The sequence below is a fragment of the Pygocentrus nattereri genome, chromosome 24 (assembly GCF_015220715.1).
Source record: "Pygocentrus nattereri isolate fPygNat1 chromosome 24, fPygNat1.pri, whole genome shotgun sequence".
Classification (NCBI taxonomy): Eukaryota; Metazoa; Chordata; class Actinopteri; order Characiformes; family Serrasalmidae; genus Pygocentrus; species Pygocentrus nattereri.
The window spans coordinates 32,769,981-32,783,285 of record NC_051234.1 but is presented as its reverse complement, the minus strand read 5'-3'; the positions used below and the strand labels follow the sequence as shown (position 1 = coordinate 32,783,285).

The 13,305-nt window shown below is 45.1% G+C and overlaps 1 protein-coding gene across 1 annotated transcript in view; it reads left to right on the top strand.

Annotated features, from left to right (window-relative positions):
• The first annotated feature begins 1,592 nt into the window (after positions 1-1,592).
• gli3 (GLI family zinc finger 3) overlaps positions 1,593-13,305 on the top strand; it is a 241,308-nt gene continuing 229,595 nt past the window's right edge. The window contains exon 1 of the mRNA XM_037534197.1: positions 1,593-1,988. The gene's annotated coding sequence lies outside the window, so the exon portion shown is untranslated. The remainder of the gene's footprint in view (positions 1,989-13,305) is intronic.

Here is a 13,305-nt window from a genome sequence, read left to right as displayed (position 1 = left end):
GCTTAAAGATACCCAAACACAGAGATGAATAAAACGTACGTTGCCTTTCGTAGATTTTTTGTCCCCAGCAAAATAAGAGAAACTGATTGTGAGTCTCTCACTAGTCCCATATTGCTATGCTGGTTCTTTATGGATCTCCTGAATTCTGAGATTAGAAGAATCCAATGTTTATTTTCCAGCTGCACCCCCCACCTTAAAAAATTCCTGTTATCCTTTGTACGTTTGAATGGATTATTGGACATTTCTGACATGTTTTTGTTTCACAGTCTCAAACAAATCGCAGACTTTCATGTTGGATCGTTTGTCTTCTAGGAAAATTTTCATAAAAAGCCAGAACTCTAAACTCTAAACCTAAATTGAATTTCAGATGTTTTAGCCTCAGTGTTTATTATTGTATGCATGATGTAAAGTATTTATTGGCCAACTGTGAGCTTTTTTAAACACTCTCTAAGGACCCATACAGAGGCCCAGGCTGAGGAGGCTGTTTGCCACGTTAACATAAACACTCACTAAATAAAACAAAATGCATTTCAGAATTTCTGCTTTATTTACTTCTTACATCCCAACGCAGAATCATAAATGACCCACAAAGGCGTGATATTCATCTTACAGCAGTGGCCCTCATTTATCAAACGCATTCGAGTGATAGTACTGACACAGGATCTGCTCACTTTGATATAACACTGAATGAAATCCCATGACCTGAGAAGAGCTGGACTTCAGCGCTCGCACTCTCCGTGTTTACGTAGGAAAAACATGGCGAAGCCTTCCAGTCTAAAGCCCACAGTCATGAGGTGGTGAAGTCTGAGAGCAGCAGGGCAGTGAAGCTGCTTCAAAGCTGTGCCTTTACATGCAGAGAGGGGCCGAAAATCTGGGGCTGTTTTCATTTAAAGCTGGAAATTTAATGCTTGAATTTTAGAATTTTGAAGAAGAAAAAATAAATGAATAAACAAAGCAACAAAAAAAAAACACAAACCAAAACAAAACAAAAAGTTCTACATTAAACCGAAGGAGGAATATTCTAATAATACTCTGCTCTCATTCTAAGCCTCTAATCAAACTGGAACTCATTTGAGAAATTGTGCATGTTGAGATTTTGGCACAAGATTTTCTGATTTTCTGATTTTTTTAGTCTGACCTCTTCCAGTGAAGCTGGGGTGGATTAGATCTGATGATCAGAGGCTTCTACTCAAGCATGTGAAGCCCATGCAGCTGCCATGCTCCCTGAAGAAGGATGCGCAGCAGAAAATACTCATCATTTCTGAAACTGACGCTAAAACCTGAAAATGAGAAAAAAGACGCTTCGCTCTAACTGAAAGAAATCTGATGAAGGAAACCTTCTCCTTCCTTTAGAAGAAGGAGAGCGGCACAGAGAACTGGTAGAAGAACCGGTCTCAGACTTTTGCGCATTAAATTTAAAGTTACGAAGCCGCCGTGCGCGGCGCGAGCTGCAGCCGCTTCCAGCGAGCCGCCGCACCGCCGTCTCAGGAAGCAGCAAGCGGCGCCGAGCTGAACAGGGGGAAGAGAAAGGAGGGAGGGAAGGAGGGAGGGAAGGAGGGAGGTAGCGTGTGTGAAAGCCCCGAAAGGGAGGAGTCAGGAGAAGGAAAGGGCAGCTGGAGTTGCAGAGCACCAGAGCCCCCCTCTCCGAGAAAGTCTCCTCGGCGCTGTTTAACACGCTTTGTTGTCCTGAGAGAGGAAAAAAAGGGGGCTTCAGGAATCCGTGCGCACTTTTTCTGCGGTTTTCACTCCTCTGACAGGCGTCCAGACAAAGTTCCCGAGTTCCCGAGAAGCGTAGCAGAGAGGCAGAAGGCGAGGAGAGGAAAAGAAGGAGGAGGAAGGAGCCCGAACTCGGTCAGAGCGCAGAGAGAGAGAGGAGCTGAAACTTAAGACGCGCGGAGAGAAAGTTCTGCGCATCTGCGGCGAGCGGAGCGGATCCGTCTGCGGCTGTTTTGTCTTCGCTTTCTGGAGGGAAACTGCGTTTCAGAAACGTAAGTCCGCACTTTCTTGGCTCGTTGTTTCCTCCCGGCAGGTCCGCGGCGCCCCAGAAGTGTTTCTCCTCGGCGGAGAGGAGCCGAGAGGAGCCGAGAGGAGCGGAGGTGTCGGAGGGGTCGGGTTGCAAAGTTGCAAAAAAGCGCTCAATTGGACGTAAACAAGGCGGTCAGGGCCAGATGTGCGGCGAGCCTTGCGCTGTAATCCGAGCCAAACTTGCCCAACTTTCTCCTTCTTCCCTGAGAAGCCGAGAGCTCCACTCTGAACCGGGCCTGGCCCCGTGCCTGGCCCGGGACGGCTGGCCTGGCCTCCTCAGATGATTAAGGACCAAACCAAACCAAACCCCAGCAGAGCAGTGGAACTTTCTGCTGGTGTTCTAGACTCAGTGACGGTGTTTTGGGTTCTCCTGATGGGCTCATGTCCCGGTGTAATGGTGCAACATGTGACTGATTCCAGAACTTTCCTAAAGGGTTCTGCAGCCAGTGCGCATCAGGTTTTAGCCTTAGTGCTTTGGTTCTGAAGGTCTTTCTTCCAGCAGGGGCTTTTCTCTGGGGGGCGTATTTACAGGGGGTCGTATTTCAGAGCGCTATTCTATTTCACGTGCTCGCACGAGGCCCCCCCACAAAAAAACCCGCACCTGGACCGGCCTGAGGAAGGAGAGGTTCTCTGGAGACCATCTGAGCTGTTCAGTCGGTTGGTTTATGGTGAAGAACCTGCTTAGAACTTCTAACCTGACGACACGAGCAGAGCTAAAAGATCTAAGGAGCTCGTGCAGCTTTGAGTAGACGGTTAGGCGTGTGTCCGCGGTGCACGCGCCGCTTTTAAAACGCACGCGGGGCAATGAAAGAATTTTTCATCCGAATTTTCACCCGCGCGCGTGTGTTTTCGGAAACTTTCTCCTCGCGCCCCCGCCAGCTGTTGGCCGTTCGGCGCGCGGGAACAGACACCGCCGCGCGCCCTGCGGAGGCACCTCAGCATCTCGTCTGCACGCGCTTTCGTTCAGTAATTCCCTCAAATTTCACCGAATCGTTTTCAGATCGATTCAAATAAAAAGCTTTAAAATTCAGGTTTTTTTGTTTTTTAATAAATTGATTTTTTTGGCGCGCAGAAAAAAAAAACTCAACTTTTTTTTCTTTTTTTTTCTTTTTATATTTCTTTGCTTTTTTATTTTTGTTTGATTTATTTGCATTCAGGGCTGGAAACACCCTTTCCCTCCTCTCTCCTCTCCCTCTCTCCTCTCTCCTCCTCCCGCACAGGTCCGCGTGTTTAGCGCCTGTTTTTGAGAATTTAGGAAAAATTTCTATTTTCCGTTTTTTGGTTAAACGATCGTTTAATTTGTCCGCGTGCAGAGAAACTGAGGTTTAGTTATTTGGTGCTCACGGCTTGTTTTTCTTCCTGCCTGTTTTGCGCCACATTTGCACCTCGGCGTCCTCCAAATTTCAGAGTTCAGTTTCTACCAATGCACAAAAAAACAAAACAAAAAAAAACCAAAACAGAATGAATTCTCTAATTTAGCGCAGCGATGAAGGACTTGCGCGTTTCTCATTAGACACTAAAAACCCTGGTGTGGTCTCGTGCTGCACCTGCCACGTTCAAGGCAAGTTTTGTCATTATTTTCTAATATTTCATCATTTCTCATTTAGACTCATTCATTTGCACAGCTTGCTCAGACCGACTGTAAATTCCAGGAATGCAGATTATGAATTTAATTTAAAGCGACATTAAGAAGCGAATCTTATTAAAAAGGACTGCAGGTATTTTATCTTGTTGCGGTTTTGCTGCGTTGTGCTGTTTTGTCCGTCATCATGCAGGATGTTTGTTGAATAATACATCAGTTGAATAGTCCTCGGCTGAACGGGCGTAAATCTGGGAGTCAGCTTGGCTCTGAAAGGCGTCTGACCACAGCGCGCATGTGGTCAGACGCCTCAGGTCTCATTCAGCCTCTTCTGCTTTTTTACTGGTGACCCTTTTGGAAATCTGACGGAACACACTCTGTCAGCAGCTTAGAGGAACCCTCTGAGGCGACCCTCACACCTCTCCACCAACCTCCGAGAACGCAGGATGCCCATCCATGCCTGTCCATGCCCGCCAGGGCCCTGCGTTTGAGAAAGATGCCCATGCTTTGACCCCTGGGGTCCCTCAGCATGCTAAAGCGGCGCTACCTGTAATTAGGTGCATGCGTGAGAGTGTGTGTGTGTGTGTGAGGCGGCGAACAGCGGGGCATTGTGATGCTAATGTGTGTTTAAATAGCTCCCCTCATCCTGTCCAAACCAATGCGACCACAAACGGCGGGGAAGATGAACTTGAATGAGATTGATGCTGGATGGAGATTAGGGAAGTGCTGGGGGGGTATTTATTTATTTGTTTATTTATTTATTTATTTATTCATGTATGTTTTCATGGTGGTGGAACGTGTTTGCAGCCTGACGTTTGGCAGCCAGGCAGAGCTGATTACGCTGACGAGGCGTGCGGGAGTGATTTGTTATGATGGATCTGTAGCAGGGGCCGAAGGTGAATGTGCATGAGGTTATTTCTTCAGAAGCTCTCTTCCCTCGCCCGTGCTGTCGGATTCCTTTCAGATGCGGGTTGATTTCCCCCTCCAGCGGGACGAAAACGTTGAAAAAGTACCTTTTTCGGCAATTATTGCGTCTGTTTAAACTTTTTAGACGGCAGTAATCGGGTGATTACGTGGCCCAAAGTGGACAAGTAGCCTCAACTTTTGAAAAATGGATGGAAGTTTTACTCTGATAATCTTCAACTTTGTTACTTTCTGATGTGGAATGAAAAGGACACAAAGCAGGGAGTAGCTGAGGAGAAAGAAAGACGTGAAGGCGAAGCGAGAGAGGGAGAGAGAGGGAGAGAGGGAGGGGGAAAGAGAGAGAGAGAGAGGGAGAGGGAGAGAGCGTGAGAGAGAGAGAGAGGGAGAGAGGGAGAGGGAGAGAGGGAGAGAGAGGGGGAAAGACAGAGAGAGGGAGAGAGAGTGAGAGGGGGAGAGAGAGAGATGGAGAGAGAGAGGGAGAGAGACAGGGAGAGAGAGAGAGGGAGAGAGAGAGAGGGGAGAAAGGGAAAGAGAGAGAGAGAGGGGGAGAGAGGTTATTGAGCTTTGCCACGGGTTAGGGTGTGTATTGTGTTGATGCGAAGTCGGGCCGTTGTGGAAAAGTAGAGACATGTCAAAAGTGTCTGTCCTTATTTGTGTCTCAGCGGAGGTGAGAAGGGCGTCTGTGGCTGCACGGTTTGGTGGTGGTGGTGAGGGGGGGTCTCCCTCTCTCTGTCTCTCTCTCTCTTTTTCTTTCTGCCCGTCTATCTCTCCTTCTCTCTCTCTGTCTAATCCCCAGGCCCAGTCATCCCTTCAGGGCATGCTTCTGATCTTCCTCTCCGTCAGGACAGCCCCTTTTCTCTCTCTCTCTCTCTCTCTCTCTCTCTCTCTCTCTCTCTCTCTCACTCTGTGTCTCTCTCTCTCCCTCCATTTCCCTTTCTCTCTTCTTCATCTCCCCCCTTTCCGTTTTCTCTTTACTTCCATCCATCTTTATTCTCATTTCTGCTCTGTTTCTCTCTGATGCTTGCCCTCTCTCTCTCTCTCTCGCTCTCTCTCTCTCTCTCTCTCTCTCTCTCTCTCTCTCTCTGTCTCTGGACTTTTAATATGCTTCATGCTGCTGCTCCCAAGATTCCACACTAAGGCCCTTTTCACCTGTTGGGGTCTTCGCTCAAACCCCCCCCCGTCTTCTCGGGGGTCTCGAGGCAGAGGGACTCACTCGCATGCTCGGCCGCACGTTCGGGGGCGCGCTCTGTGGTGGAAAGTGAGCACGTTCTGCGATTGGTTTTTGCGCTAATGCGTTTAACATGTTGGATCAAAAGTTCTGCCTCTCCTTTTTTCTCCTTTCCTTTCTCACACACTCGCAAGCTCGCTGTGCCCTGGCGAGCGCAGGAAATGTGAGGGCCCTTCCCAAACTTTCGAGCGACGGGTTTGTTTTCACTGGCGAGTTTTGGCTGCTGGACACTCAAAATTGACCCACCAATTAGCCTAGCCATTTCCTCCTTCAGCGAGGGAGAAGAAAAATGAGCTAGACTGAGAGAGGCTCCGACAGAAATCAGGGGCCTGGCGGTAAGAGCTAGCCTGGCTGCAGGAGCCTATGTGTGTGCGTTTGAGAGAGAGAGAGAGCCAGAGAGAGAGATAGAGAAAGAGAAAGAGAGAGAGATTGAAAGAGAGAGAAAGAGAGTGAGAGACAGAGAGAGAGGGGAGAAAGAGAGAGAGAGAGACAGAGAGAGAGGGGGGTTGAGAGAGAGAGAGGGAGAGAGAGAGAGACAGAGAGAGAGGGGGGGGAGAAAGAGAGAGAGATTGAGAGAAAGAGATAGAGAGAGAGAGGGGGGGAGAAAGAGAAAGAGGGGGGGTTGAGAGAGAGAGAGAGGGAGAGAGAGAAACAGAGAGAGAGAGACAGAGGGAGAGAGAGAGAGAGAGATTGCGAGAGAGAGAGAAAGAGAGAGAGGGAGAGAGAGAGACAGAGAGAGAGAGGGGGAGAAAGAGAGAGATGAGATTGAGAGAGAGAGACAGAGAGAGAGAGGGAGAGAGAGAGAGACAGAGAGAGAGACAGAGAGAGAGGGGGGGGGAGAAAGAGAGAGATTGAGAGAAAAAGAGATAGAGAGAGATGGGGGGGAGAAAGAGAAAGAGGGGGGGTTGAGAGAGAGAGAGAGAGAGACAGAGAGAGAGAGAGACAGAGAGAGAGGGGGAGAAAGAGAGAGAGATTGAGAGAGAGAGAGAGAGAGAGAGAGAGAGAGAGAGTCAGCATGTCACGGCTAATGCTTGTGTTTGCTTTTCTCAAGTAGGTGATTTCCAACAGCTCAGCTCGTCGGCGTGCCGGTGAGATGTCGGCATGTCCTGTAGCTTCTGCTGCAGCGTTTGCTTTACCTCAATGTCTTCAAGCCTGAGTGTGAAGGGTGCCGTCCATTTGGTGGTCAGTTGTGGCAGAGTGTGGCAGTGTTTGAGCGTGGAGCAGGGGCAGGGCGCCTATGAAGTGCAGTTATGGTGCCTCGTCCACACAAACTCATTAATAATAATGCCAAACGAGACATGAGACAAAACACATCACTGAAATATTGAGCCAGGGGCTTAAAGTAGCAAGAAACAGCATAAGAGTTCAAGGCATAACAATCTAGTTCTCTTAGTATGGTTCTTTAATCCTGCTGGAAGATACAGGCCTTTACATAATTTAACCCCAACAAAAGATAACTGAACAAATTATCTGACTAAACAGGAGAGTCTCAATCAGTGTCTATTCTCTGCAGGTACTGCTTCCTCAAGCCTGCTTGGGGCTCATTCTGTTCATTCTTCATAATATATATACTCAATTCCCGTCAGCTGTTTAGCTAAAGTCTGTTTATTTATCACATTTTACATTCACTTCAGAGAAAATATTAAGTGCATCCTAGAAACGAAGGTTCTGTGCAGGAACATTTTTATTTTATCAAGGTCCAAACAGTGTAGATGTTCCCTCAAAGCTCCAGCAGTGGTTCTAAGGTCTGATTGTGGAGCTTAAATCAGTTCCTCCAGGTGAAAAGTTGGTGTTTGTTCCTTTTCATAACCGAATGTTTTAAAACAGAGCAGTAGAGTAAAAGCCTGGAGGCGAGGCGAGGCGGGGTGTGTGGAGTCAACAGATCATTTCAGTGGATTGTGGTTCAGTTATGTTCCCTGACTGAAGGTACTGAGATGGAGCCTTGAGGGTTGCACCCCAGTGATGAGAGGAGCACAGACTCAGAGACAGTCTAGTACCTTTATTTCTGAGAGTGTAGGTGCACTTGGACAGCTACCCAGGTTGCCTGTATGGTAGATCGTGCTGCGATTAGGGGGCGCTGTTGTGGAGGTGATGGGACGTCGGTGTGAGGTCTTCCGAGCAAGTGTGAAGGAGCTTTACATACACGTGTGATGAGAGAGACGCGTGTGGTTCCTCAGCCTGACCACGGTGTGTTTCCTGCACTAGAGCACAGCGTCACTGAAGGAATTGGAAGCAAACCAAAGAGAGAAAAGTGAGATGAACACATGTTTGCATGTTGTAGTTCGTTCCTCAAGTACGCCTTGTTGAAAATAAGGATGGAAAATTCACATTTGCTTAATAAATGTTTTATGCTAAAGCACAAATGAGTCCAGTACATCTGCGTCGTGCTGGAGGAGTGTGTTCAGTTCACTGGGTTAACAGAATTTGGTGGGCAATATTGAAAACATAACCATCACGATACATGCAAACAAGTGGATGTTAAGACATAAGGCTGAAAAATTCATCATTTCTATCTAATGCAATTAGAAAAGGTGCAAATTTTCAAATTGCAAGAGCTGCAATTTTTATAATAGGCTACGTTTTCAAATCTTTTCATTTTAGGTGGGAAAATTTAACCTAATAACACCTTTAGTTGAGTAAGACAAATCCATATCGCTGCAGGCGGTCAGTACACACTTAAAAAAGACGGTTCCTCAAGGGTTCCTTAATAAACAAAATGGTTCTGTATGGAATCATAAACACTCAGAGAATCATTTGCATAATTAAAGGGTTCTTTACAGATTGATGTAGCCGTTTGTGTAGATGAGATGTTTCTTTTTGAAAAGGGTTCTTTATAGCACCAGAAAGGCTTCTTTTATTGTAACAAGCTTGACATCATAGCAGCAGAACTTTTTCAGTGTTAATGGTTCTATAAAGAAGCATTGTCGTTATTAAAGAACCCATTAAATAATCTTTTTTAAGAGTGAACTTAAAGAACACTGACTTACTGCATGTTCATTACAGAGTGAGAATAATTAGTTCTGTTTAACTGGATTTAGTGCAGTTTGTACAAGATTGAATAAATTACCATATTTCCAGCTTTATTGTTACTATTTTTATTACTATTATTGTATTTTATATGTGGCACTACAGGTTCTGATTTTTCTGTTCCACCGTCTCAGAAAAGCCAGATATAGTGATGTGTATCGTGAAAGTTTCCTGAGGTGCTGTGGTTTAATATTTTTGCCGTATCGCCCACCCCTACTGTGTATCACGATAGTATCACGATAACAATAAACATCGTCACATCGCACACGTCTGTGATCAGGAATACTGAGTGCATACGTCATTTGTAGATGATGCAGAGCTAAAACACGCCACTCTCACAGACTTCTTGAGTTTGGACTTTGGCTCCAGGGTCAGGCCTGTGCCTGTAGCTTGGGCTACTAACGCAGTATCGTTGGTGTACGTCCGAAGGTCAAGCTTGTCCTGTTAAAATCCCAAATTCTCAGCTCTGATTCTCCGTGCACGATTCTGGCCAGTTCAGCTTTCTTCTCCTCCTTCTTTGAAGCAGTTCCCTGCCGCTCCTGCCCTCAAAACACTTCACAGGAAAATGTCAGAGCCTTTACTTACCCCCTCCATAAGACAAATACTGCCCCTGCTTACAAAAACAAAAGGGGCGGAGGGGGGGAGTGAGGAAGGGGGTGCCAGGGTCTGATCTCTGTGAGCAAATTTTAGGATGAACCCAAAGCCTCCTCCATTGTCAGCAGAGCATCTGAAGAGTAATCACTTTTTCTCATGCAAAGTGTTTTAAGAGCTGAGGCACGGCTGTGGGCGGGGGGGCGTGAGGAGGTGGGAAGAAGGGGTGCTGTGTTTTAACAATACTCCGTGGGGAGCAGTGAAGGAAGGCTGGAGCTAGCCGAGCACCCCCCTTCACACAATGCCCATCGTCTTACAAGGAGAGGTGGGGAGAGAGGGTGGAGGCTAATAGTTTTACAGACTAGCTAGTATCTTGAAGGAGGTGAAGGGGGGGACACAGAGAAGGAGGCCACTTTCGGCTCCCTAAACAGCCTCAGGTGGAAGATTCTTTAACCCTCTGTGGTCTGAGGTCGTTTCCTCGATCTGTCCATCTCTTCTTAAACTCTCCTCTAAAGGTTCTTCATAGAACACGATCCTCATGTGTTTCATATCTAAACGCTCCGTTATCTTCATCACTACTTTCCAAACCCGCTGCAGCAGCTTCAGCAGCTGGAAACTCTCTGACGCCGTTTCACACGAGTCTCCGATGTGGACTGAATGAAGAATGAAGGGTGTCCGGCGTGGCGGTCAGTCCTTAGAGATTTCCTGAGCGTCCGTCGGTCAGTTTCACACAGAATGTAGACGGACACACGAATCCAGCAGCTCTACACGGTGAGAGACAGATAACTCAGCCCCTCTTCATAGGCTCATAACTCCGGATGTGAGTGTTATATGATCTCGTGATGAGATGGAATGGAAAGGGCGGCTCTACAGATTCAGGAAGGGTTTGAACTGGATTTCTGAGCTGGATCATCACAAAGAGACACAAACAGATACAGAAACTAGATCTAAATATTTATTTGTTGTAAGAAAACCTTGTTGTACCAAAGCACTGTTGGAGCTGGGTTAGCTTAGCAGGGGATACACGATCTCTGTAATTTCCCCAAATTACCCCAAATAGCCCAGATCAAAAGATCATTGTGGATGTTTACATCAACGTTATGCGTTTTTGTCCTCTCTTGTAAAATATTTTGGAAATGCTGTTTTTTCTTTGGACAGCAATGATATAAACTAGCATTTGGCTGGCATTCAACATACGAAATGCTGCCCAACAAAAGAGAAAATGCACCGGCTTACGAGACGAGCATCGTTCATTTATCTTCTCCATAATTTGGCCATGACCAAAAATGTGTATTTTGGTAGCCGCATCATGAACATGAAGGTCAAATCGAGTTCAATTTTAGCTGTTAGCCTCTTCTTCAGGTAAAAAAAAAAAGACGATGAAGAGAGTCACTGTTTTCTATGAAGCTGAGATCAGCTTCTTATTCAAATTGTTTTGAAAAGTGTGGTGCCAAAACGTAGCTGCTGCAACATTTAAGGTGGATCGGGAAAATTCAAACCAGAAGCTTGTCTGTTTTCTATTGGACGGGTTTGGTTTTAAATTAATCAGTTGATGGTTCGAGCAGGAATGCTGTTACTGTAAAGCTCAGAGTTTGATGAATTATAGATTGTATTTCACTCCAGAATTATTACTTTGCAGAGTATTACATGTCTTCAAGTAGTACTAATCCAACTCCAATAGGGCTCAAGCTGCACTTTGCACTGCATGAACTGCAAAAATATTCCCTTGTTAAGTGAAATGACCTTAAGTCTATTCAATATAGCCAGTTTTGAGATTGTTGTGAGATTATTATAAGATTGTTTAACTCATACATTCTCAAAAAGTTGGTTTTTCAAAGTTGCTTCAGGGGCCTCAACTAAATTTAAGATCATTTCACTTGACAAGATCCTACTTTGTGTGCCGTGTGAAGGAATGGTCTGAAATTTTTATGAAGTTAATGAAGTTTATCTCCTTCCTCCTACTAAAAATGGCTGTTTTTGATGTACAAGGTCCAATTTTCCTCGAGTAATGGTATATGTGATAAAGATATATTTGATAAACATGCAGAAATGACTTTTTTTTGTTTTTTTCAAAAATATTTTCTCGACACTCTAAACTACTCTAGTAGTATCTTGTCAAGTGAAATGATGTTAAATCTAATCAATACGTCAGATATTTCCCATTTTGAGATGGTTATGCGGTTATAAGATTATCTGGCTTATTTCTACACATTTTTTAAGTAACTTTATTATGTAAAATGATCTCATTATACTGGCAGATAATTTTGCTGGTTTCAAGCACATTTCTTAAAACAAGCAAAATTATCTCCCAATATTGTAAACTTTTACTCAGTTACTCAAAACAAGTAAAAAATGTCTAGAAATAAGGAAAATAATATGAAATTAAGCTCACTGAGAGACACTAAGAAAGACTGAGAGAGTAAGAGACACTGAGAAAGACTGAGACGCTGAGAAAGACTGATGGACACTGAGAAAGATTGAGACACTGAGAAAGTGAGAGACACTGAGAAAAAGTGAGAGAAACTGAGAAAGACTGAGACACCGAGAAAGACTGTGAGGCACTGAGAAATATTGAGACACTGAAAAAGACTGAGAGACACTGAGAGAGTGTGAGAGAGACACTGAGAAAGACTGAGACACTGAGAATTAATGAGAGAGACACTGAGAAAGAATGTGAGACACTGACAAAGATTGAGATACTGAGAAAGCCTGAGACACTGAGAAAGAATGAGAGACACTGAGAGAGACTAAGACACTGAAAAAGACTGAGGGACACTGATAAAGCATGAGAAAGACACTGAGAAAGCCTGAGACACTGAGAAAGCCTGAGAGACACTGAGAAAGACCATGAGACACTGTGAGAGTGTGAGAAACAATGAGAAAGAATGTGAGACACTGAGAAAGACTCCGATACTAAGAAAGCCTGAGACACTGAGAAAGAATGAGAGACATTGAGAAAGACTGAGACACTGAGAAAGACTGAGAGACACTGATAAAGACTGAGCCATTAAGAAAGAATGAGTAACACTGAGAAAGATTGAGACATTAAGAAAGACTGAGAGACACTGAGAAAGAATGAGAGACATTGAGAAAGAATGAGACATTGAGAAAAAGTGACAGACACTGAGAAAGAATGAGAGACACTGAGAAAGAATGAGAGACCATGAGAGAGACTGAGGGACACTGAGAAAAACTGAGACACTGAGAAAGCGTGAGACACTAAGAAAGACTGAGAGACACTGAGAACGATTGAGACACTATAAAAGTGAGTGAGTGAGACACTGAGAAAGCATGAGACACTAAGAAAGACTGAGACATTGAAACAGAGTGAGAGACACTGAGAAAGAATGAGAGACACTGAGAAAGAATGAGAGACACTGAGAGAGACTGAGACACTGAGAAAGACTGAGAGACACTGAGAAAGACTGAGACACTGAGAAAGAATGAGAGACACTGAGAAAGCGTAAGACACTAAGAAAGACTAAGAGACACCGAGACACTAAGACTGAGACACTAAGAAACACTGAGACACTAAGAAAGACTGAGAGACACTGAGAAAGCGTGTGAGAGACACTGAGAAAGATGTTAGACACTGAGAAAGACTGAGACACTGAGAAAGACTGAGATATTAAGGAAGACTGAGACACTGAGAAAGACAGAGAGAGACACTAAGAAAGAATGAGAGACACTGAGAAAGACTGAGACACTGAGAAAGACTGAGACACTGAGAAAGCATGCGAGACACTGAGAAAGCCTGAGACACACTGAGAAAGACTGAGACACTGAGAAAGACTGAGACACTAAGAAAGAATGAGAGACACTGAGAAAGACTGAGACACTGAGAAAGACTGAGAGACACTGAGAAAGACTGAGAGACACTGAGAAAGACTGAGACACTGAGAAAGACCGAGAGACACTGAGAAAGACTGAG